Genomic DNA, 27,766 nt, shown 5'->3' on the forward strand with positions numbered 1-27,766 from the left:
GCTGGATAACTCTTTGATTTTGTGGGGGCTGTCCTATGCACTGTAGAATGATTAGCAGAATCCTTGGCCCTTACTCACTAGATGCCAGTACCATCTCTGGTTGTGACAACCAAACATATCTGCAGACATTGCCAGATGTCCTCTGGGAACAAAATCACCCCTTGCTGAGACACATTGGTCCAGAAAATTTGGATGAGGAATAGAGGCAACCAGGGGGCAATCTTATAGCTTGGGAATGAGAAAAATAAGTACCCCGATGTCACTCTCTTCCTTCCCCACCTCCACTCTTCTGCTACTGCTCCCCATGACTGAACCCAACCAAACCCCAAAGTTCATGGGTGCATACTGGTCAGCCTTCCAGGGCACACAGCAGGGTGGGGGAGGAGAGAATGGGTGTGGAGAGGCAAAATATTTGGCACAATCATCAGTTCACAGCTCTCTTTGAGAAAGACACATCCTGAAATTATGGTAGATTTCTTTCCATCATATAAACTAGTGACATCTCTGTTAGCAGAAAACCTGAATTGCTATTTTAAGTTAAGTTGCTCCAATATGTTAAAATTTAATTAAGCTCACATGCTCTAAAACACAATTTAAAACTGCAAACCCAAGCACTTACCCAGGAAAAATAACACAAGCATAAGAGGCTCCTTCTGAGTTGTTTTCTTTTTTCCTATTAATATTCATTTTGCATTTGTTCATTCAGTTTAACACTAACAAACACATTGACAAATGACATTTACAGTTGATACCAGAGATTTAAGAAAAATATCAGAGGAGCACACTGGTTATTCTATTTGCTCTCAGATCTGTCTTCCTTTTCTCCTGTCCCGTCTGCCTGATTAGAAACTAATTTTCTAATTTCCCAGGATCCTTTGCTCTTGAGCTTCCAGGTAAAGTTGGCCAGTGGAAGCACTGGAGGAAGACTGGAGGGTGGGAGAAGGGGGAGAAGCCAGTATTCTTCTTCTTTCTTTGCTTCAATTGGTGTCTCTTTGTGGTTTCTGAGCCTCCTCTGTGATTCCAGTTTCCAGGATACTAGCTCCTGCCAGATAAAGATTTGGAACTTAGGCTCTGGTCATGCCATCTCTTCCATGTTCCTCTTTCCTTTGACAGGGGTGAGTGATTTGTAGGGGACTCTGGCTGTAGCTAATCTCTGCAAAGGCTCACTCTCCTGGTTGACCCCTCAGCAATTCCATTGCCCATATAATCCAAAGTCTGTACTGAATTTCCACTAAGAATCTAACGTTCTTTTTTTTTTTTTTCTGGACTGCATCCTGAGTGACACAAAAAGATAACCTTTATATGACAAGAATATTTTACCTATTAATTTATCATTTTTTCCTTGTACTTTGGGAAAAGACTATTATTACCTCATGTAAGCAGCAGCACATCTGGGCCTTATCTAGTGGACCTCCAGCCTTAGCAAGAACTTTAGCACCCTCTCTGAATCACTCATCACTCCCCCGTAAACCACCTTGAAGCCTTTGCATATAGCAGCCCCTCTTCCTGGAAACCTCTTATCTCTTTCTCCACCTGGTAGCCTCATCTTTAAAGGCCTGACTCAAAGTCATCTCTGACCCCATCCAGAACTGCTCCTGCTCCCTTTTCCCACAACCCTCCATATATTCCTCTGTTGGAGCCCTTCTCTGTTTCTGCCTGTCTTTCCCATGAGGCCACAGGCTGTGTCTTATTCATCTTTAGACCTCCACTGCCATTCATGATATTTGACCTAGAATAACTGCTGAGTAAATATTTACCCAATGGTTGAGGCAGTGAATGAAAGAGTGCTTTGTTAAATGTGAAGTCCTATACAAATGTAAGAGTTTCTTATTTAAATATGATGACTGGCTAATGATGACTCTAAAACACTGGTTTGTGTGAGATTTTCCAGAGAGGTGTTTTTCTATAGCTTTAAGGCTCATTGAATGGACTCCTGACAACCTTTATGGATGTGCATGTAGATAAGTGCTTGGAGTGTGTGAGTGCAGGTGTGTGGGTGAATGTGTGTGCATGTGTGTGACACTGGGGGGGGGAGCGGCATATCTGAATGTCTAAGTATCATTTTAGAGCTGAATGTGTGGGTATTTGTCAACATGCATGTGTGTGTGCGTGTGCGTGTGTATGTGTGTGTGTGTGTGTGTGTGAGAGAGAGAGAGAGAGAGAGAGAGAGAGAGAGAGAGAGAGAAAGTATAGGTGTTCGTGTATACATGATCTATAAAGGTTCTGGTCCCAGGCAATGTTAATCAATGCTCTTTCCATCTTCCGCCCAGTCTCCCAATCCTCACAGAGGCTCCCACATGTCCCTTGACACTTCTGAGGTGTCTCTCCATGTGACTTCCCCCAGAGGCTAAGTCTGCTCCTTCCTGACTGCTACCATTAAAGGCATTTGGGGCATCTGGGAATGGAAATGGGAGAAATTCTAAGTCTCCACCTGGGGCCCTAGGCATAACCTGTGATCTGACTACCAAAGTCGGCTCTCCCCCTTTCCTGGGCTCACTCCAGACTACATTCCTCAGGCTGCTGTTAGGGTGTCCAAGTGATAAGTTCTGGAAAATGGAATGTGGCAGCAAGCAGCATGTCCCACTTCTGGGCCAGGCCTTAGAGGAAATGCCCACCCCACACTCTCCTTCCCCTCTGCTGGCTAGACCCTGGATGTAGTGACCTCTTTGTGCAGATAACAAGGCCAAAGGGGTGGTGGAAACTGGGTGTCTGAGTCTCTAAGTGAAGAAGGAATCCTGACTAACCCAGTATATAGCCCTGGACTCAGGAGAGCAAGAAATCATATTGTATTGTGTTTAAGCTTTGATGCATTTGCAATCATTTGCAGCAATAATTAGCTTCTAACTAATATAGCCTCCTATAGATAAGAAGCGGTGAACCTGAGGAGTTTGTTATGTGTAGGTGTTCAACAGAGATAAGAGGGGGTGAGGTGAGTGTGTATTTGGAAGAAATTAGTGTAAGAGGAAGAAATTGGTGCTGGCATCTACACAAGAAATGCAATTCTTGCTTCCCTGGAGTTGTCAGCAAATGCTGCCTCCTTACTCTCCATCCTCCATCCTCCTTAGTTCCCCCAGCACCACCACTTTTGATGTGCTCTTCCCCCTACTCCCATCAATGATGCACCACAGCTGCCTACTGAGCCCCAGTAGTGATTTGGAGAAGCCACATCAAGCTTCTCCATTCTACTTGCCTGCCTCTGCACACTCATTACTGGCTCTTCACAGAACCACCGGCCTGCCAACTTTGGCCAGCTGTGAGATCTCTGGTCACATGAAAGGGCCTCATTAAATGGAGGCAAATGGCCCTGGCTTCCCAGCCTCTCCCTTTTCCTGCAAGTCCCAAAGAGGCCTGTCTATTTCCCTGCACAAATTGCAAAGAATAGTGGAGACGAGGCTGGTTCTATCTTGCATACAATTATTCGAGTACTTATAATGTGCTGGGCACTTGACAGGCAGAGTCCTTTGGTTCTGCACACTGACTCTCCGATGTAGGAGTAATTATCTCCACATTATAGATGAAGAAACTGAGGCTCAAGCAGATGGGTCACCTGCTCAAATTCACACAGCTGGAAACTGGCTGAGCCAGTGTTGTAAGCCAGATCTCCTAAGGCACTGAGTGTGGTCTTCCCTATACTGTAGTACCTTGAACTGAATTGAGCAGAATTGCTTTTAGCAGGAAGCAAGTCTTAGTGTTAGGCTAATTGTTTGATAGCAATTTAAAATATTTATATTACTATAATGACAGCTAACATTTATTGAACACTTACCATATACATCAAATAACTGTTTTGAGTAATCTACATGTATCAACTACCTAATCCTCATAGCAACTGTTGGAGGAAGGTACTATTTATTATCCCCATTTTATAGATGAAGAAATTGAGACTCAGAAAGTTTAAATGATGTGCCCTAAGTTTCATAGAGAGAATGTTTGTGTCTAGCCAAGATTTGAACTTGAAATGTATCCCTGTTTAGAAAACCAAGCCTCAGGGATTTGTGGCTGGCAAACCTCATATGAGCTAGAAATTAGGAAACTTGGGCAGTACCTGGATCTGGCTGGGCTGGCAGGGAGATATCATGGCTTCAACACCACAGAAGGATGTGTCTTTTGCCCCATGTGACTCCAAAAGTCTTTTTCAGAAAACACATGGTGACAGTATTAGTTAAGCCCTGGCTTGATGATGGCAGGGATGACTGGAAAGTAGGCCGAAGTGAGCCAAGCCCCAGCAGGCTGTCTCTGTGCTCATTTCCCAGAGTGAGGGTTTGCCTGGTGACAGATGCAGATCTGACCTAAGGAGGCGCTGCCTTTGCTCCCTGACTTAGGATGAGTGGCAGATCTGGCTGCCTGGCAAGGGTTTGGGAAATCGCCAGATTCCATGTTCAGCTGAAAAAGCAGTGTCAGGGAGGGAGTTTTATCCTGCTCCATGGCGTTCCTTCATGGAGAAGATAAAGCCCGGAGGTCAGAGTGTGAGTGCTGGTACTGGACTACTAGGGTTCAAAGTCCAAATCCATCACTTACTGGCTGTATAACCTTGGGAAAGTCACTTGAACTCCCTGTAAAGGGAGACAGATGATAGGCCTTCCTCACAGGATCATTATGAGGACTAAATGAGTCAATGCCTATAATTTGAAACATACTTGGTCCATCGTAAACACTCAGTGTACGCTAGCTATTGCAACTGAGGGAGTCATCTGTTCCCAATGAGGACAGAGAGATGAATCCAGCAGGCCTGGGGTTAAATTAGATATCAGCCAGCGAGGCAAGTCCACAGGTGCCCAGTTCAGCTCAGGAGCCAGCCTTCTGAGATCCGCAGTCTGTCTCAGCACAGGCTGCTGGCCCCAGCTTCCCCTGCAGCCCAGGTGCTGCTCTGACTGACTCACCAAGATATCTGCTGGCTCTTTCTAGTTCTCCCTCTGCCATCTCCATTTACAGACCACAGGAACACCAGGTTGAGAGAGCCCATCAGTCCCTCTATAACAGGTTCCTCTGGCTGTCAGCACTCCATTCACACACTTCCAGGGACATGCCAGGCAGCCCATCCCAGCTTCGTACAACCCCTAGTGGCTGGAATCCCTGCTCACATTGGGCTGTTGTGACAGCTGCTGCTTCCTCCAATCAGCTACAACTCAACTCCATGGGGACACCTGGAACAAGGTGTTTCTGTCTTTAACACATGTCGGTGCTTCCCAAATTATGTAGCAGCTCTCTCATCCCACCTTGAGTCTTTGCTTCTCCAGAATTAACATTTGCATTCCTCCTGGCTGTTTCCTCAGGACGTAGTTTCCAGCTTCTATCCCCAGCTGCTCTCCTCTGATCACATGCCATTTTGTCTTTGGCCCCCCTCTCTGAGGAAGTCTGAGCACAGAGAACAGAGACCCCAAATTCCCTAAACAGACATCACAATTCTGGTGAAGCCCGCCACCCAAGACTATATTGGACTTTCTGGAAGCTGCATCCCATTAGTAGCTCCCACGGAGCAGGAGATCAATGAACACACCCTGCAACGCCCCTAAGGTCACTATTAAGCCAGGCTGTGCCCATTCTGCTCCCCTAAAGCGGTACTTCTACCACTGCAGGGTGCTTGATTCAGGCAAGCTCCCCAGCCCACAGCAGGCTGACCCCCCACCCCCATCTCTCTCTGTGACTCCCCTCACCCAAGTCTCTAAAGATGTGGAACTATTCTCTGTACTCAATTGTCCTTAGCTCCTAGGCTTCAAGAACTGGGTTGCCATGTCTCAGAGGAAAAGATGTGGGCTTTACAATCAGACAGGAATCTCTTTTTGAAGGCTGGTTCTGCCCCTAACCAACTGTGTGGCTCTGATCATTTTAACTCTCTCTGAATCTCGGATTGCTCATGTGTGAAATGGGGATAGCAGTATCAATCTCCTGTGGTGAGTGTGAGAAGTTAAGTGCAATGGGGAAAAACGTGGCTGTCCCTTCCACTCCCTTCTCAGGGCCACTTGCTGCCCCAATGATAATGATGATGATGATAATTGCCGTTTCTCTCCTTGTGGAACTGAGAAAAGCTTGCTCAATAACAATTCATCACTTACAGAAAAAAACACAGAAGGTGTCAGACCAATTATACCTTATTATAAACACAGGAGTATGCAGAATGAAGATGCCATACCAGCTACATCCAGAACACACTAGCACAATTGCAGACCCCAAGTCAACGCCACCCAATGATGAATCTGATCAGACAGTTCTCCCCAATTAGCTGATCCATAATTTCATGGGGGCACCACCCAAGTGCAAAGAAACATGAAGCACCGACCTCCTTAAACATGCTATTATAGTGGTAGTTCTAGTCAAGATGATGGAGTAGGTAAATGCTGTGCTCACCTCCTGCCATAACAACATCAAAATTACAACTAAATTATACAACGATCAACTCAAAGAGCCATCTAAAGACTAGTTAAACAAAACTCCTATACTAAGGATATAAAGAAGCCACACTGAGAGTGGTCGGAAGGTGGAGATGCAAAACAGGCTGGCCCCACACCCATGTGTGGTGGTTGAGAATTGGAAGGACTATCTCAGCTGCAGAGGCTCTCCCTGAGGAGCAAGGTGTCCCAGCCCCATATCAGGATCCCCAGCCTGGAGCACCAATGCCATGAAGAGGAGACCCCACAACATCAAGCTTTGAAAATCAGTGGGGATTTCTTCCTTCTGGGTGAGACAGAAGATTGTTGGAAACCCAGACATCTTCTTAAAGGGCCCACACACAGGCTCACTCACTCTCGGGTACTTACCCTGAGATCTAGTGGAGAAATAGCTGCTTGGAAGGCACCAGAGACATACAAGGAGAAACTGAGTTGCATGGCTTCAGGGCAAGAGCTGGAGGGACAGCCAACATTATACCTGGTTTGAGCCCTTCTCCTGTGTAGCCTATAAGCAAGTGCTATCTTGCTTGTGTTGAGCCTTTCCCCAACACATCTGAATCTGTATTAGCCTGGTGAAGTCCATTCACTCCACCCTGATGACTCCCTTAAACCCTATGCCACCTAACTTATGCACCAAGGCAGCTGGCTTTGGCCTACACTGCAGTCTTTTATAAAAACCTCTCAAAAGTCCTAAGGACCTAGCCATGTGGTGGCTGGCCTTGGTGTGCACTGTGCTTTTTGTTGAGTGACCCCAGACTCAGAACTGGTGGTAAACCTGAATCTGCATTAAACTGCTGAATACTACTTGCCCCACCCTGATGACTACATGAGACCCTAACTCACCCAACTCTCGTATTGCCCATGGCTTTCAGAGGCTGAGCCTTACATGTGATGGCAGGCTTTGGGGTGTTCTGTGCCATTTGCTAAGCTGTCCCAGGACCTGTACTAGTGACAGTGGCCTTGATTCCCATGTGCCAGCACAGCAGCTATCAACAAGAGATTGATTTGTATCTTCTACCAGGTAGCCCCAAGCGGGTCATAAGCAGCAGCTGATCTTGGCCTACACCAGAACTAACACATACAATGGCTGGCTTCAGATGACAGCAGAGCGTCACCCAATTAGCTCCACAAGCACCACACTCAAAGGGTGGTCTTGGCAGGAACCAGAGCCTCCTGGGATGATTCCCACTCTGTGGGGTCAGATCCCTCTCAATAGCTTATACACTGTGATTGTGGCAAATCCTCACAGCCAGTTAGCCTGAGCGTCAGTCCCACCCACTGACATGTCAACAGCAATCAAGGCTCAACTACAGCAGGAAGGCACACACAACCCACACAAGAGACATTTCTGGAGCACCCAGCTCAGGTAATCAAGGAGACTGCACCACTGGGTCCCACAAGACACCTACTACATAAGGCCTCCCTGCCAAGACTGGGAGATGTAGCAAATCTACTTAATACGTAGAAACAAACACAGAGAGGCAGCCAAAATAAGGAAACAAAGAGACAAGTCTCAAATGAAAGAACAGGAGAAAAATCCAGAAAAAGAACTAAATGAAATGGTAGCAAATAATCTATCAGATACAGAGTTCAAAACATAGATGATTAGAATGCTTAAGAAACCTAGTGAGAACTTGGACAAAGATATAGTAATTATAAGAAGGACATAGAAACCATAAAGATGAACCAGTCAGAAATGAAGGATACAATAACTGAAATGAAGAATACACTATAAGGAATCGACAGTAAACTAGATAAAGCAGAGTATCAAATCAGTGATTTGGAAGACAAAGTAGCAGAAAACACCCAATCAGAACAGCAAAAAGAAAAAAAGAATTTAAAAAATGGGGATAGTTTAAGGGACCTCTGGTACAACATCAAGCATAACAACATTCACATCATAGGGGTACTAGAAGGAGAAGAGAGAGAGCAAGTGACAGAGAACATATTTGAAGAAATAATGACATGAAACTTCTCTAACCTGGCGAAGTCCTGGAAAAAAGAGAGTCTAAAATAAGATGAACCTAAGGAGGCCCACATCAAAACACATCATAATTGAAATACCAAAGGTTAAAGACAAAGAGAATCTTAAAGGCAGCAAGAGAAAGGCAGTTAGTTAACTATAAGGGAGTTTCCATAAGACTGTTAGCTGATTTCTCAACAGAAACTTTGCAGGCCTGAAGAGATTTGCATGAAATATTTAAAGTGATGGAAAACAAGGCCCTACAACCAAGACTGCTCTTCCCAGCAAAGCTATCATTTAAAATTAATGCAGAGATAAAGAGCATCCCAGACAAGAGAAAACTAAAGGAGTTCATCACTACCAAACCAGTATTACAAGGAATGTTAAAAGGACTTCCTTAAGAAGAAGGGGGGGAAAAGAACATAAATATAATAATAAAATGGCAATAACTATGTACCTATCAACAATTACTTTAAATGTAAATGGATTAAGTGTTCCAATTAAAAGACATAGGGTAGCTGAATAGATAAGAAAAGACCATTACATATGCTCTGCAAGAGACCGACTTCAGATTGGAAGACACACACAGACTAAAAGTAAAGGAATGAAAAAAGATGTTTCTTGCAAATGAAAATGAAAAAAAATTCTTGGATAACAATAACATTTTCAGAAAAAAAATAGACTTTAAAACAAAGGCTATTATAAGATGCAAAGAAGGACAATTCATAATGATAAAGGGATGAATCCAACAAGAGGATATGACCTTTGTAAACATTTATGCACCCAACATAGGAACACCTAAATATATAAAAGTAATATTGACAGACATAAAGGGAGAGATTGACAGTAATATAGTCATAATAGGGGATTTTAACAGCCCATTGACATCAATGGATAGATCTTTCAGACAGAAAATCAACAAAGAAATGGTAGTATTAAATCACACATTAGACCAGATGGATTTAATTGATATTTTTAGAGCATTTTATTCCAAAGCAGCAGAATATACATTCTTTTCAAGTGTGTATAAACGTTTTCCAGGATAGACCACAGTTAGGCCACAAAACAAGTCTCAATAAATTTAAGAATATTGAAAGCATATCAAGAGTCTTCTCTGACCACAATGGTATGAAACTAAATATCAATTATAAGAAAAAAAAACCTAAAGCCACACAAACACACAGAGCTAAATAACATGCTATTAAACAATTAATGGGTTAACAATAAGATCAAGGAAGAAATCAAAAGATACCTTGAGACAAATGAAAATGGAAACACAATGACCAAAAATCTGTGGGACACAGTGAAAGCGGTACTAAGAGGGAAATTCATAGCAATACAGGTCTACCTTAAGAAGAAAAATTTCAAATAAACATCTAACCTTAAACCTCAAAAAACTATATAAAGAACAACAAACAAAATCTAAAGTGAGCAGAAGGAAGAAAATAATAAAGATCAGAGTGGAAATAAATAAAATAGACTATTAAAAAAAAAACAATGCAAAAGATCAATGAAATCAAGAGCTGGTTCTTTGAAAAGATAAATAAAATTATTAAACTTTTAACCAGACTCACTAAAACAAAAGAGAGAGGACCAAAATAAATAAAATCAGAAATGAAAGAGAAGTGACAACTGACTCCATAGAAATACAAAAGATTATAAGAAAATACTATGCACAATTAATTATATGCCAACAAATTGGACAACCTGGAAGAAATTGGCACATTCCTAGAAACATACAGTCTTCCAAGACTGAGTAAAGAAAAAACAGAAAATCCAAACAGGCTGATTACTACTAATAAAATTGAATCCATATCAAAAAACTCTCAACAAACAGAAGTCCTGGACCAGATGGCTTCACAGGTAAATTTTACCAAACATTCAAGGAAGAATTAACACCTATTTGTCTCAAACTATTCCAAAAATTTCAAGAAAATGAAAGTATCCCAATCTTATTTCATGATGCCACCATTATTCTGATTCCAAAACCAGACAAAAACATTACACAAAAAGAAAATTATATGTTGATATCCCTGATAAACATAGATGCAAAAATCCTCAACAATATATTAGCAAACTAAATTCAGCAATACATTAAAACAATTATACACCATGATCCAGTGGGACTTATTCCTGGGATGAAGATTGTTTCAATATCTGCTAATCAATTAACATGATATACCACATAAACAAAATGAAGGATAAAAGTTATATGATCATATTAATAGATGCAGAAAAAGCGTTTGAAAAAATACAGTATTCATTTATGATAAAAACTCTCATCAAAGTGGGATTAAAGGGAACGTACCTCGACATAATAAAGTCCACATATGACAAACACACAGCTAACATACTCAATGGGGAAAAGATAAAAGCATTTTTCTTAAGATCAGAAACAAGACAAGGATGTCCACTTTCACCACTTTTATTTAAATAGTATTGGAAGTCCTAGCCACAGCAATCGGACAAGAAAAAGAAATAAAAGCCCTCTAAATTGGAAAGGAAGAAGTAAAACTATCATTATTATCAGATGACATGATACTGCATATAAAGAACTCTAAAGATTCCACCAAAAAAAATATTAGAACTGATAAATAAATTAAAGATACAAAATTAATATTCATAAATTTGTTGCATTTTTATGTATTAATAATAAACTGTCAGAAACAGAAATTAAGAAAACAGTCTCATTTATAATAGCATCAAAAAATACCTAGGAATAAATTTAACCAAAAAGGCTAAAGATCTGTACTTGGAAAATTATATTCCCTTGTCCTAGGGAATATATCAGAAAAAATAAACAAATGGGATTACATAAAACTAAAAAGTTTTTGTGCAGCAAAAGAAACCATAAAAGAAAAAAACGAAAAGATAATCTACTTAATGGGAGAAGATATTCACCAATAATACATCCAATAAGGAGTTATTATTCAAAACCAAAAAACAGCACCAAAAAAACTAACAATTTATTTTAAAAAATGGGTAAAAGACCTGAATAGACATTTCTCCAAAGAAGACATACAGATGGCCAATAGACATGTGAAAAGATGCTTAATGTCATTAATCATCAGAGAAATTCAAATTTAAAAAACAATGAGATATCACTTCACACCTGTCAACATGGCCGTCATCAATAAATCAAGAAACAACAAAGGTTGTCAAGGATGTGGAGAAAAGGGAACCCTCATTTATTGTTGGTTAGATTGGAAATTGGTGCAGCTACTATGAAAACATTACAGAGGTTCCTCAAAAAATTAAAAATAGAACTACCTTATGACTCAGCAATTCCACTTTTGTGTATATATCCAAAGAAATCCAAAACACTAATTCGCAATGAACACTTTTACGTTCATTGCAGCATTATTTACAATAGTCAAGATATGGAAGCAACCTAAGTGACCATCAATAGACGATTAGATCAAGAAGTGGTATGTATATACAACGGAATACTACTCAGCTGTAAAAAAGAATGAAATCTTATCATTTGCAACAACTTGGATGAACCTGGAAAGTATTATGCTAAGTAAAATAAGTCAAAGAAAGAAACACATATACATATGACCTTACTTATATGTGGAATCTAAAGAACAAGATAAACAAACAAACCAGAAATAGACTCATAGATACAGAGAACAAAGTGATTGTTGCCAGATGGGAGCAAGGTTGGGGGGCTTGGTGAAAAAAGTTAAGGGACTAGAAAGTACAAATTAGTAATTAATAAATAGTCATAGAGATGTAAAGTACAGCATAGGGAATATAACCATGTATGGTGCCAGGTAGGTACTAGACTTATCAAGGGGACCACTTTGTAAGTTATATAAATGTCTAACCCCTATGCTGTACACATGAAACTAACATAAAATAATATTGAATGTCAGCTACAATTGAAAAAAATGCTATTACAGAGCTCTCTCAGGCTGTACATATACTAAAATTAGGACCATACAGAGAAGATTCTCATGGCCTCTGCACAAGGATGACATGCAAATTCATAAATCGTTCCATATTTTATAATTCTGCATGTTACAACATGGAGGAGCCTTGAAGATGTTATGCTAAGTGAAATAAGCCAGACACAAAAGGACAAATATTGTATGCTTCCACTCATATGAAGCATCTAGAGTGGTCAAATTCAAAGAGACAGAAAAGAGAAGTGGACTGAGGTGGGGGAGATGGGAGTTAGTGTTTGTTGGGTACAGAGTTTCAATTCGAGATGATGAAAAAGTTGTAGAGGAGGTTGGAAGCCATTGTGCATAACGAAGTGAATGTACTTAATGCTAATGAACTGCACACTTAAAATGGTTAAAACAGCAAATTTTCTGTTATGTACATCTTTGCACAATTTTTAAAAATGGCAAAAAAAAAAAAAGAAAAAAAAAGAAATCCATCACAAAGCAAATTCTGCCTGATGGGCAGGAAACGCCGAAACTGTTCAAAGCACATTTGCTACTTCAAAGTAGCTGATGCACACTCAGGTAACAGTCACCATTAGCAGGGGCTTCTTGGTTCTGTTTTCCATGGGTTTGGTTGGCCCTGTGAGATTTGGGATGCGAGGCAGCATTTGGGGAGGGACCCAGGTTAAGTAAGGTAGCTCCTTGGCCATCTGCCTACTCTTTTTTTTACCTGTCCTAATAGTTGAAGAACAGGGCAGCTCCAGAAAAGAGCTTGGAACAAACCAAATGCATGGGCAGAGAGGTCGCAGAAGATAAAAGCATGATAGTTCACAGCATCCTCCGTGATGTCAGCCGGGCTTGGATTCAAATCCCTCTCTGCCAGTGATTAGCTGTATGACCTGAGATAAATTATTCAATCCTTTCTGCCTTAGTTAAATAGGAATGCTAGTACCTACTTTATAGAACTACTGTCAGGATTAAATGAGATAAAGTGTGTTAAATGCTTGGCACGATGCCTGGCAATAAATGATTGAACAGTAAACAAACACTAGGTTTTGTTTCAATAATAATGGCTGAGTCAATGATTACCTGTGATAAAAAAAAATCAAGATGAAAGGAAGTGCTCAGTCATTTCATGAATGGGTTTGGAGACCTGCCTTTCCTCCCAATTATAACCCTGTCCCTCTGTCAAAACAGAAGCTTCTTGAAGAAAAGAACAGTATCAACCTCCAGGTTAAATCTGTGTTATGATGAAAAAAAACTCACTATTTTTGCAATGTACGTAAGTCACTTCACGTCTCTGAGCCTCAATCATTTTTCTTGTCTGCAAAATGGGTTAATAATATTAATCATGTGGCATCACTGTGAAAATTAAATACGATATTTGTTCAGTATTGAGTACAGTATTTAAAATATGTTTGTGCACTAAAAATGGCCACGATGATGTTTGATTTGGTGTCTGAAGATAAGGTTCAAATCTGGGCTCCTCATCTGCTAGCTGAGCAATTTTGCATAAGGAGATATCACTCCTCTGAATCTCAATTTCCTCATCTGTCAAATGAGAGTGATTATACTGCTACCCATCCTATAGAATTGTTGGGAAAACTTATGAAGACGAGTCTTTTTGGACACAGTATGTAAGGGTAAAGCATTCATGAATGTGAGCTGTCAATTTTTATAATAGGGACACTCAACACCCATGCATGAATGAGGGACCAAGAAATTGACTAGCACTTCCTTTAGGGCCACTCCAAGCTACATGTCTGGAGGCTGAACCCCATGATCAAATAGCTGCTGAACAGCCAGCGTGCTGAGCTGCAATGTCTTTCTCCCACTGCCTCACCCACCAAGAGATACCCTTTCCATCTGGTAGGTACCTACTCAGCACTTTTCTGGGCTACATTTCTGCTGATCCTCCCAGGACACCAGTGCCTCTCAAGCAGGCTGGCTGGGAAGGGATTAATCAGGGGTGGGGAGAGAAATGACCTCTGGTGGGATACCTCAGGTAGGCAGTGGGGAGGCCACTCTGTCCAGCCAAGTGAGAGGCCTTAACACAATCCCAACCCTGGAGCCAGTGAGAGAGAGGATGGGGGAACAGAGCTGTCCTCGCCCACCAACTAATATCCTCAGGTCCAAGCTAAATGCACAAGGCTCTAAGCTCAGTTCTGTCACGAGCTTGCTGTGAGACCTTCGGTGAGTCACTTTCTTTCTCTGTACTTCTATATCCAATTCTGACATTCTAGAATTCCAGGAGCAAGGAGAAGGCAGGAGGAGAACAGGCAGGGCACAGCCATCAAAGAGTTGTAGGAGTTGTACCAACCTCTGAGAACACACAGAATTTGGCACCAGAGTGACCTGGGCTCTGGGTTCAAGTGCCAACTCAGGTTATTGGCTGCATGAGCTTTACCCCATTACTTAACTTCTCAGAGCTTCAATCTTCTTGTTTGTAAAAGCAGTTTGCAAACCTAATTTGCAGAATCACGAAGATTAGAAATAATGTATTCAAAGCACTGGCATACAATATATACTCAATAAATCATACTTACAGCAGGTCATCACATAATGTAGTTTTGTTCAATGTTGTTTTGTTATAACTTTGATGAGATGCATAGGGACTTAACTCTTGTTTATATCAATTAGCCGATGGTAAAATTGTTTTCATTATTTGTCATTTCGCTTAAAGTTACAGAACCTGTTGATGCTGTTAAGTGGGGGCTTATTGTATATAGTGAATGCTTACTACTTTATTATCTGTCGTCTACCTATCATCTACCTATAGTCTATCTACCTATCTATCTACCTACCTACCTACCTATATATCTTTTATTGTCATATCTATCTATCTATCATCTATCTATCATCTATCTATCTAATCTATCTTTATTATAGATAACATTAACATCATCCAACCCCCAATCTCCCAGCAGGATCTCTTGCAGTGGCAGTAGATGAGCTACCTGGGGGCACTGGTAGGTTGCGCTAGGGGTCAGGGTTCCTGTGCTAAGTGGAAAGATGAGCCTCACTATGGGATTTACTCATTAGCCAGGAGCTTTCAGGTGAAGCTAGCCTGGACTGGAGGTTCACTATCCTGATTTTAACTGGTAATAACTAAAAACAGCAGTTTTACTCTTCTCCCCCTTCCCAGCCTCCCTCCTAGCCTGGGCACAGCCAGCTCCTGTGGGGACAATGAACACAGAATGGAGCCACTAAATGCACTTCAGTGTCTGTAGAAGCTGGCCACGTAGGTCTGTGACCTCAGTATTGAAGTAATCATGTGAGTAAATCACGTGTGAGTAAATTATGTATGAGTAAATTACAGACATTCTCATATCTCTACTTGTCTGGGAGTCTCTCCAGTACTGTTTATTTGGGGCTTCAGGAACTGGCCTGCTCTCCTTCCTCTTCTGGTTTGGCTGGGGAGAGGCCATGCTGGGCTGCAGATGAAGCAAGGCTAATAAGGACTGATTCTGCTTTGCTCTCACACACAGGTGGGGTAGAGGGTGAAGCCCAGCTGGGGAAGCTGTGTGAGTGCCCATTGGCCAGTGTGAGTGTGGGGTGGAGTTGGGGGGCAGGGAGTCCACTGGCCTGTGTTTGTGTGTGTGTGTGTGTGTGTGTGTGTGTGTATGAATTTGTGTCTGTTGGCCAGTGTGAGTATGAGTGCATGTCTATCTGCTTGTGTGTATGTTTGTGTGAATGTGAGTGTGTATCTATTGGCTGGTGTAGAATCATCCTTGGTGTGAACAGAGAAGAGAGGAGGATGTTGGCTGGAGGCTGTGAGTGTATGCAAGCATTAAAATAAGTTGAGCATTTGAATGAGTCAGTGCATTGGAGAAAATGTCCTTGCAGGGGCCTGTAAGTCTCCCACGACCTGGTCCCACTATCTCTCTGCCCCCTCTCCTAGACTCTGACCCTTGTTCTCACTGCTGCAGCCACCTCGGCCCCTTGTTGCTCCTTAGATGTTCCTTGGGGTCTTGCGCTGGCTGTTCTCTCTGCCTAGAATGCCTTACCAAAGAGCTCTGCTTAGCTCACTACCTTCAAGTCTTTGCCAAGATGCCCCTTCTCAGTGAGGTCCACCCAGTCCCCCTGTTTGATATTGTAAATTGCTTACCACCCAAAGTCCTAGACCTTGTTCTGCTGTTTTGGGTTTTTGTTTTGTTTTTTTTGAATAGCACGTATTGCCTCCCCACAGCTATATAATTTACTCATTTATCATGCCCGTTGCCATTTTTCCTATGAGGATGAGGATCTCCAGTTCTTTTGTTCACTGATGCATCCCAAGCACCCAGAATGGTAGCATTTATTTTATGGCATATTTGCCTCTGATTTCTCATTTGTAATATGGTGATGATAATAGAAGTTATTCACTTCAAGGAGTTGTTAGGCAGATTAAATGAATAAATACCTAAAAGTACCAAAAACAGTGCTTGGCACATAGTTCAATAAATGTTAGCTATTATTGCTATACTCCATCACTGCTTGGAAGAATCAAATGAGTGATCCGTGTGAAGTCTCTAGCATGCAGGTGGTCAGACAGGGTGAAGGTGCTTCATAAACATTTCTTACCTCACTCCCACTTGTTCTTAAAATTCCTAGGATGGAAAATTCCCTGACTTTCCCCAGTCATGGAACCCATATTTTTAGACATGCTTTGGATTAGAAAGTTATTTATCAGGGAATTTATTACTTTTTTTTTTTTTTAAATCAAGTGTGGAGCAAGCAAGCCCTAGCCTGCCCTGACCAGGGCTGCACAGCTTCCTCATCCTATAGATAGTTAATAAAATGTGACCTGTACTGACAAGTACATTCTCTAATAGGTGTGATTGTAGCTCGAACTATGCAGGACCCAAATTCTGGCCTGGGCCTCGGGTGCCCAGATTCTTCTCCCAGCTCTGCAACCCCAACAGGTTGTATGACCCAGGGCGAGTCCTGTCCCTTGTCTTGGTCTGTGCTCTTCTCTGGTGAAGGGTTAGGATTAGTTCATTGTTAAGGTCTTTCCAGGCTCATCCATTCATCCAGGACAGTTTCATGGGGCCCCTGTTGCATGCCAGTGCTGCTCTTGGCACTCAGGATACAGCAGTGACCACAAGACACAAGTCCCTGCCCTATGAGCTGACCTTCTGGATGGGGAGAGGGTAGATAGTAAATGATAAACACAATTAGTAAATTATTTAGTATGTTAGAAAGTGGAGCATGCTATGGAAAAAAGAAAAAGTATTATGGGTTAAGAGCAGGTGAAAGTGTTAGATGATGGGGGGGCAGGTTCAGTTCTAAATGGGGCGATAAGGGGTAACCTCATTGAAAGGGTTACCTTTGAGGCGAGGGACATCCTACATTCTAGGAACCTATGGATCTCAATGAGTATTGCTGCATTCCAGAGAGAACATCATTTGGGTCGCTTGGAGTCCCCCATTTCTTCTTTTTGTCCATCTCTGGGCATACTGATCCCCAGTTGCCCAGTGAGTGACAGGGCTGGAAGACAGATCAGCCAAGATCTCAAGAGTGGTGAGTGATTTACCGCTGTCTTTATTCACACTCCAATATTTCATGGTTCCCATGGCTCTAATGGAATAAATATGACCTTTTATTCTTCACTTTGCTTAAAACTCAAGGTCAACAGCCCTGCTGTGATCTATTGGCTGCTCCCTTCACTGAACATCTGTGAGACAGGAAGCCCCATGGCTGTCAGAGATTCATGGCACCTTCCTTCAGCCCTGCATGCCTGCCTGTCCCTCGGCACTGGGCCTGGGCTTTGTTCAGCTGTGGAAGGCAGTGGTCACAGTGGATCTGGAGGATGATGGCTCATTGAAGACAGAGACTGAGCCATAAATCTCCCTCTCCCCTGAGCACGCCGCATCACTAGGGTTGAACTATGACCTGGGTTTCATTTCAGTCCTGGGAGGAGGCAGCAATGGGGAAGCCGAGCAACCATGGTTCAAAAGGCAATTTATAAATGAGAACACTCCAGGGCATGATCATCAGTTTTCTGAACGGAGAAGAGCTGAAAGGTATGCACCAGCTGCCCAGCTCAGATGGAATCAATCCTCCAGGCCCTTTTGGCAGCCGAGGCCTCCTACTTTCAAAGAAGCGAGCCACTTTTCTTGTCAGACATTACTAGCACTGCCTGGAAGTTCTTCCAGTTGTCTGAGACCCATACCTGCTACACCCACCAATTTCCTCTTGTTTCCTCCTTATGTGTGGGTGGGCGGGATGGATTGATCTGGTTCACACTTTCCCTGCTTCCTCATGATGGTTTTGAGTGACAACAGGCTGATGGTCTGAGTTTGTTAATAGATTAAGTGGCCAGAAAGGGGACAGTCTAGAAGGGAAATGGGGTCACTGGCCTCTATTTTAAATGTACCACCTTTGATACCCACTCAAGATAGCCACCTGACTCCTCTCCATCATAATTCATGTCCTGGGAAGAAGAAGAGTGATCAGGAGTTCTCTGGAGCACAGCGGGCCTGGGTTTGAATTCTGGCTCTGCTATTTCCAAGCTGAGAGACCTTGGGAAGTTTACTCAACTTCTCTGATGCCAGAGATTCCTGCCCTGTAAAGCAGTATGATAGAAACAGCTATTCCCAGGCGTTTGCGTGTGTGCTCAGTGTGGTGGAAAGCAAACAGTAATCCCTCAAATGCTAGTTGTGTATTATTAAGGTGTCAAGGTGCAGACCCTGGAGCAAGCCCGCCTGGGTTCAAAACCCAGAAAGGACACCTTAGAAACTCTTTGTGCCTCAGTCTTCTCATTTGGAAAATCAAGATAATAACAGCACTTTCTTCATCGGAATGTAGGAAGAATTAAAGGAGCTAATAAATGGAAACCACTTAGCGTAGTACCTGGCATGAAATAACTTCTCAGAAAGGTTGGCTCTTATTACCATCATCATTACTGGAGAAGAAACCACTTGCATTCACTTGGCACTTTTGACCTAATTTCCATCAATTGGTTTCGTGATTTATAATCCACTTACTTCCAACCGAAGATAGTAGGTAAGTTGCAACATAAAAATATGTATAAAATGAGACAAGAACATTTTTTAAAATGTTATATGACAGATCAGAAAATAGCAAGAAGGCTTGAACTAGAGGCCCTGGACCCCAGGCTGGTTTGTTGTGACATCCAAACATTAACTTCAGTTATAACCCCCACATGCTCACAAAGCTGCCACAAAGACCTGGGCCACTTCATCTTGGAAATAGCCTAGGGATGAGAGGGCATGATGGCTTCAGAACAGTGTGAGGAGAGGGGCTTTGCTGAGGTACCCCGTTTGTGTTGGACTTGAAACATAGCAGGGCAGAGTGGGCTAAGGCTGCCTTCAGATGGGGGACATTCTTAGCTCAGGTGGGAGTGCCTCAGTCCACTTTGCTCCAGCCAGGCCACATCCAGAATACTGCCCGCTGATGAACCCTACACATACAGAAGGATGGCACAACCTGGATCACATCTGAGGAAAGGGACAAGGAGATGTACCATAGGACACACCCCTTCCTGCTCCAGAGAGAAAAACATGGCAGCCTTGCATATACAGTGCCTCCTGTGTTTCAGCACTGATTGAGCTCCTACTTGACCTTCTGAGTCACCTCCTCCAAGAAAGCTTCCCTGATCTCCCTGGGCTTGGTCAGTTCCCTGGGACCTGCTCTCATGTATGCACGCACAGCACTTACACAACTGTAGTAACTGAATCAGTCACTACTCAAGTACATGGTCCATCTCCCCAGGAAATGCAAGCTATTTTTGGCCAATTCCCCTGTTAGTGATCCAAACCTGACATTATAAGCATAAAATAAATACCTCTTGAATGACTAGAGGTAAAAGGACAAGAATAGAGGAAGGCAAGGAGGAAGAAAGTTGAATCTGAAAAAAAAAATAGCATTAGGTGAGCCATAAGAATTATCTGCAAAAATTAAATGGACATATTATGAAAGAAGAATTTGTTTTCTTCCTGATGAGGATGAAGGCAGCAGAATCTAGGGGAGAATGTAGAAGGAGATGGATTTGGTACCTGTTATAAGGAAATCTTTTTAGCTAGAGCACCCAACATGGTGTGGGCTCTTGAAAAAAAGGAGGGAGAATTTCTTGTGTCTGGAAGTTACCCCTATGTGGGGCCACTCAACATTCCAGGGGTGGTAGGAGTGGGTACGATGGGTGAGAGATATGTGAGCATTATAAGGATTCAGAAAGAAAGGAGAGGGCTGACACGGGTGACCTTGAACTGTCCCTTTCTCACTCTGTACCCATTTTAATTTATGAGAGAAGAACTAGGCACATTTTAAAGATAGAAGAACAGAGTCCAAGAGAGCTGTGGTGAATCAATAGCTAGACTGGTCCCAAGACCATGGCTTTTCTCCTCTTTCTCTGAACTCTCTTAAACCCTTGGCAATATATCCATACAGGAGAACAGGACTTTGTGGTTGTCTTACGACCCCTTCCTTACTCCCTCCATTCTCCTGATGTTGGGACCTCCACTATGCCCTCCATCATGTCCATATCTTCAGTTGGACAGTCCCAGATGAAACCAGAATCTCGCTGGTTTCTATCCATGACAAATGCAAAGAAATATATCTCTAATGGTGGAATTCCAGGCTCTCTAATCTGTAAAGGAAATATTTTTGGATAGTATCCTGTTCCTGAGCCCACTCTAGGCAGGATGGAAAGAGTAGGGTTTAGGTCTGAACCTTGGCATACATGCTTTCCCAGCATCAGGGAGGCAGACACCACCCACTCAGATTTGCTGCATGATAGAAATGTCCTTCCAGACCCCTGCCCAAGAGGAAGAACTACTGAGCACCTGCCTAGCTGACCAGGGAATTTTTAAAGCCTCCCTATTCTACTCAGACCTTCTTTTGAGTGACAATCAAAGCTTGGGAGAGGAGAGCAAAGCTGCCTTGAGAAGCAGTCCTTGGCACTGGCTCACACATTTTGACAGGTGGGAAAAAATCTCGTGTTTAATACCGGCTGCTGCCACCATCTCAGCTTTCAAGATCCTGCCTCCATGCCAGGGCCTCGGCAGCCTTCTGACCTGCCCACACACACCCGGGAGAGAAAACACAGGTCACCAAGTACCTGGCTACTGGCCACCTCACACCCACAACTGCCACCTCCATCACTGCAGCCAGGCACCGGCCAAATGCATTTAAGAGCCACTAGAGATAGATTTATTCTTGGAAATACTGCAGCATATCTCTAATGAGCTCATTAAACAAGAATATAAATAATCACTCCCTATCAAAATAAGAGGACGTGGGGCAGAGAGGGTGGGTAATACTGACTGAGGAGCTAGGGCAGCAATAGGTGAGATATTCTGTCCTGAAGAGGGAGAACAGAACTCCTTTCCACTAGAGGCTGTGGGCTGTGTTTCTCAAACAAGGCAGATGCAGACCCAAGAATTCTGCCAAAAGAAATATCACAACATGCTCCTTACCTGAGTATTTCCTGCTCACTCATGTGTCTGCAACCTAACCTCCTTCCATCCTCATAATGAGCATAAACGGAAGAGATGGATTGGATTTTCTCCCATTTTGTGGATATAGACAGCAAGGAGCAGAAGACATAGCTGAGACCCCTGCAACCATCCTGTAACTGGTCTCCCTTCTTTCACTCCTGCCCCTCTGCAGACTATTCTCCACCCGTCAGCCAGAATCTTCTTTTGTAATCATATCATGCCACTCTCCTGCACTCAACCCCCAAATGGCTCCCATCTCATTCAGGATAAAATCAAAGGCCTCATTATGGCGTACGAGGCCTTACATGATCCAGCCCTACCCAGTCCTCTACCCTCAGTTACTATTACTTTTCCTCTAGATGCACTAGATCCCTTCCTGTTTCCCCAACAAGGACAATTTATTCCTACTCCAGGGCCTTTGTATGTGTTGTTTCCCCTGTCTGGCTCCTTCTTTCACTCCATTCGGATCTCTGTTCCAATGTTACTCCTTAGAAGAACCATCCCTGACCACCTATATAAAACGGTAGCCCCCAGTCTCTGTCTCCTTACACTAATTATTTTTATTTCTGGTACACATTTAAAAATTACTCTTCCTCTCCCCTATAAGAATGTAAGCTCCTTGAAGTCAAGGTCTTTGCCTATCTTATTCTAACCCTAGGGTCTTGACCAAAGTCTGCCTCAAAGCAGACACTCAATACGTATTTGTCAATTGAATAAATGAAAATCTAGCTGCTAAAAATCAAAGTATGGTTTGTTCCTAGACCATCCAGTTCCAAATCCAGTTTTTTTCCTCCACAGATCATTCCTCCCCTTTGAACTCGAGTCTGGCTTCCCACTGACAACAAGAAAAAGCCTGATGTCAGGACAGAGCACGGGCTTCAACATCCAGTTACACCACCTCCAAGCTGTTGGACCTCATAAGTCACATCATTCCCTTATGGCTTAGCATTTTCATCTGTCAAGTGGCAACAGTACACCTCAGAGGGTTGACTTACCAACTATGAGAACACAGTGTTTTTATAACAGTAACCAGTATGTGTAAGGGCTCAGTAAGTGTAGCTATTTTGTGTGACATTCAAGGGCACAGGCTGCCTTCTCCTATCCTCTCTGAACAAAACTCCTATTTCCCTAGACCAGAGGTTCTCAAAGTATGGTCCCTAGACAGCCCGCATCTGCCCACTGATTAGAACTGCAGATTCTCAGATCCAACTCCAGACAGACCAAGTCAGAAACTCAGAGGGTAGGGTCCTGCATCTGTGTGCTAACAAGTCTGCCAGGTGACTCTGATCATGCTCAAGTCTGAACCACGGCCCTAGAGATAGCCATTCCACCAGGTATGCAGGTATGAGAGACTGAGTTTTTGGCCCTGCTTCTTCACTCCCCTGTAATAATACGGTACTTCCACAGCCTTGCTGTGGCCTGATAGTGGGTGAAATGTGTGCCCTTGCTCTTGACTTTGGGCTTAGTCCACTTGCTTAGGCCAATGGGATTTAGCAGATGTGATGCCAGCAGAGGCTTGACATTAGCTTTTTCTGTTGGGCTCACCCTCTTACATTTCTGCTATCACCATAAAAACAACAACAGCAACAACAACAACAACAACAACTCTCTATATAAACACTGCCCCTCTGCTTGGCTCCAGAAAGAGATTGACAGAGAAGGTCTAAACTAGACCTGGAGCCTGAGATCCAGTCCAGCCCTGCCCAGCCCAAACCACTTGAACTCTAACCAACGTGCAAACCCACTAATAAGAAAATTAAATGTTGGTGGTTGTAAGTCACCTAAGTTTTGAAGTTGTTTGTCATGCAGTAGTACTGTAGCAGCAGCTGACTAATACACTAAGGGCCCTCACAAATCTTTGACCAGGCATGATCATCCCTGCTTCTGCCTCTGTCTTCACTGGTTGGTTCCACATAAAACAGCTATCCTTCCCTCTTCCTTCCAAATCCCACCTACACCCCAGGACACACCTATACCCAGAAGCCTCCCACAATATACCCTTCCTGAAGCGGGAATGTGAATTTCAGGTAGCTCATGAAAAAACTTAAGTGCATAAAGTTCACCAAGCAATTCATTTACATTTTAACCTTATAGGTGGCTAATTACTAAACTAAAAAGTCCCTTAACTTAATACCATTACTAGCTAATTATCTAATTAGAAGGTTAAGTGTTTAATAGTTCCCTGTGATGTTTAATTTCCAACCACTTATTTTCTTTAGGTTCTAACAGAAGTTAGTTCCCCCATCTGGGTTTGTACTCCCACCCACAGTATCAGCCCCACAGCTACAGAACGAGTCAGAGCCCATCTTTGCAGCCCACCCCAGATAGAAATAGCTCTTCTTTGTAAATAGTTAATGAGCTCATTCATCCATATTGCACATCTCTGTGGCCTGGCTTTCACCCTGAGCTGGCACATCAGTCTGTGGTTTTGTATGATTCTGTCCACTCACCCCACTGCCACCTCTGAGACTAAAGATGATGGGCATTAATTTGACTTCACGTCCTGAACCCTTCTGTCAACCACAGGATGCTCAGTTCCATCACACACACACACACATGCTAGACTATAGGCTTAATTGGCAAAAACTAACATCCCTCTTGGCTTCTCTGTGTCTCAGTATCTCCAGAGATGAGAACAGAATACTGACAGTGAGGCAGAAAAGCAGCCTGGATCATCTTCCTTTCTGGGCTGGCCTCAATTACAGGCTGGCTACTGGGTTCTGGGATTGTGTGTGCAGGTGCCAAGAAATGTTAATGACACCGATGCTTTCATCACAGTTCGGTGGCAGCTGCACACTACCTAACATTCTCCTCTTCTAACTTCCAAGCAGAGCCCTGATTTTATTTGGAGAGGCAATGTGACTGAACAAAAGACTATCTTTCTCAACCTCCAACGCAGGTCGGAAGAAATATAATGACGTAGAAGCAGAAGTCACTTGGTGAGACTTATGGGGGCCTCTCTCAAGGGACTGACTCATCCAAGAGGTTGGTGCCAATTTTAGTTTGGGTTCCCCAGAAGCAGATCCTGAAGCAAAGTTTCCAGTACCAGTAGTTTATTTGGGAAGTGAGCCCAAATAAACTTTTTGTCCTTACCAGGTGAGCTCTGGTGAGGGAATGGGGAAGGAAGCCTATATAGTGTTTCATTCAGCTAGTTACCACTATGGGCAACTGGGGCTCAGCCCTCCTAGGACCCTTTGGGAGACAGCACAGAACATGACTCAGTTGACCTCCCCTTTCTCCCCCACAAGGGAAGGAAGGTGGGGTACCCTCTAATTCTCTCTGTCCTGAGAACATCAACTCCCCTACACTTGAGCCTGTCCTGCCTATGAGCTGGACATTCTAGAGAAGGTCCCCGAGTTGAAGTATTGGCAACTACAGGAGCAGTGAGCCACACATTAAGGATTGAACAATTGACCTGCAGAAGGATCCTCAGTCCCTGAAGTCCACAGAGCTCCCATATTATCCAAGAACTACCTCCCTCTGGAATTGTGTCACATGACAGAAACCAACCCTCACATTTAGTTAACCCATTGTAATCAGCTCTGTTACTAGAAGCACTTCACAATTTATGATGCTCTTCTTTCATTCCTGACATCCTCCATTTCATGACAACCTTATGAGGCAGGCAGGACAGTTATTATTGTCCCCATTCTCCAGATGACAAGGCTGAAGCTCAGAGAAGTAAAGAATGGGAAGATAACAAAAGCTCCTGTCTAGATTCTGTCTTCGTCGTATAGGTATACCTTTGAGATATTGTGGTTCCAGACCACCACAATAAAGTGAATATCACAATAAAGTGAGTCACATGAGGTTTTTGGTTTTCCTGGTGGATATAAAGTTATGTTTATACAATACTGTAGTCTACTAAGTGTGCGATAGTATTATATCTAAAAATATACACATCTTAATTTAAAAGTACTTTATTGCTAAAAAATGCTAATCATCATCGGAGCCTTCAGCGAGTCATAGTCTTTTTGCTGTTTTTGCCTTTTTGGAGGGTTTTGCCTTGATGTTGATGGTGGTTGTTGAAGGTTGGGTGGCTGTGGAAATTTCTTAAAATAAGACAACAGTGAAGTTTGCCCCATTGATTGACTCTTCCTTTCACCAACGATTTCTTGTAACATGTGATGTTGTGTGACAGCAATTTACCCACAGTAGTTCTTTCAAAATTGGAGTCGATCTTCTCAAACCCTGCTGCTGCTTTGTCAACTAAGTTTATGTAATATTTTAAATGTTTTGTTATTTCAACAATCTTCACAGCATCTTCACAGCATCTTCACCAAGATGCCATCTTAAGAAACTACTTTCTTTGCTCATCCATAAGAAGCAACTTCTCATTCGTTAAAGTTTTATACTGAGATTGAGGCAGTTCAGTCACACCCCTGGCTCCACTTCTAATTCTAGTTCTCTGCTATTTCCACCACAACTACAGTTGCTTCCCCCACTGAATTCTTGAACCCCACAAAGTCTTCCATGAAGGTTGGAATCAGCTTCTTCCAAATTCCAATTAATGTTAATATTTTGACCTCTTTTCTTGATTCGCAAATGTTCCTATTGGCATGTAGAATGATGAATCCTTTCCAGAAGATTTTCAATTTACTTTGCCCAGATCAATCAGAGGAATCACTATCTATGGCAACTATAGCCTTATGAAATGTATTTCTTAAATAATAAGACCTAAAAGTCAAAATACTCCTCGATCTTTGGGCTACAGAATAGATGTGTGTTAGTAGGTATAAAAATAACATTAATCTTGCACATCTCCATCACAGTTGTTGGGTTATCAGGTGCATTGTTGATGAGCATTATTATTTTGAAAGGATTCTTTTTTTTTTTTCCTCCTGAATTGTATTTCTTAATGATGTGCTTAAAATATTCAGTAAACCATGTTTTTAAATAGATGTGTTGCCGTCTAGGCTTTGTTGTTTATAGAACACAGGTAGAGCAGATTTAGCATAATTCTTAAAGTCCCTAGGATTTTCAGAATGGTAAATGAGCATTGGCTTCAAGTTAAAGTCACCAGCTGCAAAAGCTCCGAATAAGAATCAGCCTGTCCTTTGAAAATTAGAGGCCAAGCATTGACTTCACTTTTGCTAGGAAAGTCCTAGATGGCATCTTCCAATAGAAGGCTGTTTTATCTACATCGAAGATCTGTTGTTTAGTGTAGCCACTTTCATTAATGATCTTAGCTAGGTCTTCTGGATAATTTGCTACAACTTTTATATCAGTGCTTGCAGCTTCACCTTGCACTTTTATGATATGGAGAAAGCGCCTTTCCTTAACTTCATAAATGAACCTCTACTGGCTTCGGATTTTTCTTCTGCAGCTTCCTTACCTCTCTCAGTTTTCATAGAATTAAAGAGAGTTAGAGCCTTGCTCTCTAGATTAGGCTTTGGCTTAAGAGATGTTGTGGTTGGTTTGATCTTCTACTCAAATCACTAAAACTTTCTCTGTATCAGTAAAAGGCATGTTTTGCTTTTTTATCATTCACTGGTAACACTTTTTAGTTTCCTACAAGAACTTTTTCTTTGCATTCACAACTTGGCTAACTCTTTGGTGTAAGAGCACTAGCTTTCTGCCTCTCTTGGCTTTCAACATGCCTTCCTCACTAAGCTTAATCATATCTAGCTTTTGTTCTAAAGTGAGAGATATGCGACTCTTCCTTTCACTTGAACATTATAGAATTATTAATTGGCCTAATTTCATTATTGTGTCTCAGAGAATAGGGAAGCCTGAGGAGAGGAAGAGAGATGAGGGAACAGCTGGTCACTGAAGCAGTCAGCACACACACAACTTTTATCGATTAAGTTTGCTATTTTATATGGGTGTGGTTTGTAGCACCCCAAAAATAATTACAACAGTAACATCAAAGATCACTGATCACAGATCACCATAACAAATGTAATAGTAATGGAAAACATTGAAATAATGTGAGAATCACCAAGATGTGATACAGAGACACAAAATGAGCAAATGATATTGGAAAAATGATGCAGATAGACTTGTTCAAGTTAGGGTTGCCATAAACCTCCAATTTGTAAAAAACACAGCATCTGCAAAGCACTATAAAGTGGAGTGTGATAA

At 42.4% G+C, this 27,766-nt stretch overlaps 1 protein-coding gene and 1 non-coding gene across 2 annotated transcripts in view; one reads left to right on the forward strand and one right to left on the reverse strand.

The window, feature by feature from the left end:
- LRFN2 (leucine rich repeat and fibronectin type III domain containing 2) overlaps window positions 1-27,766 on the reverse strand; it is a 189,696-nt gene that overhangs the window by 5,673 nt on the left and 156,257 nt on the right. The gene's annotated exons all lie outside the window — the stretch shown is intronic.
- On the forward strand, window positions 12,256-12,360 carry LOC111736199. Its single transcript, XR_002779123.1, has one exon. It is a non-coding gene; the product is annotated as a U6 spliceosomal RNA (small nuclear RNA).

The sequence above is a fragment of the Pteropus vampyrus genome, unplaced genomic scaffold, assembly GCF_000151845.1.
Source record: "Pteropus vampyrus isolate Shadow unplaced genomic scaffold, Pvam_2.0 Scaffold18, whole genome shotgun sequence".
Lineage (NCBI taxonomy): Eukaryota > Metazoa > Chordata > Mammalia > Chiroptera > Pteropodidae > Pteropus > Pteropus vampyrus.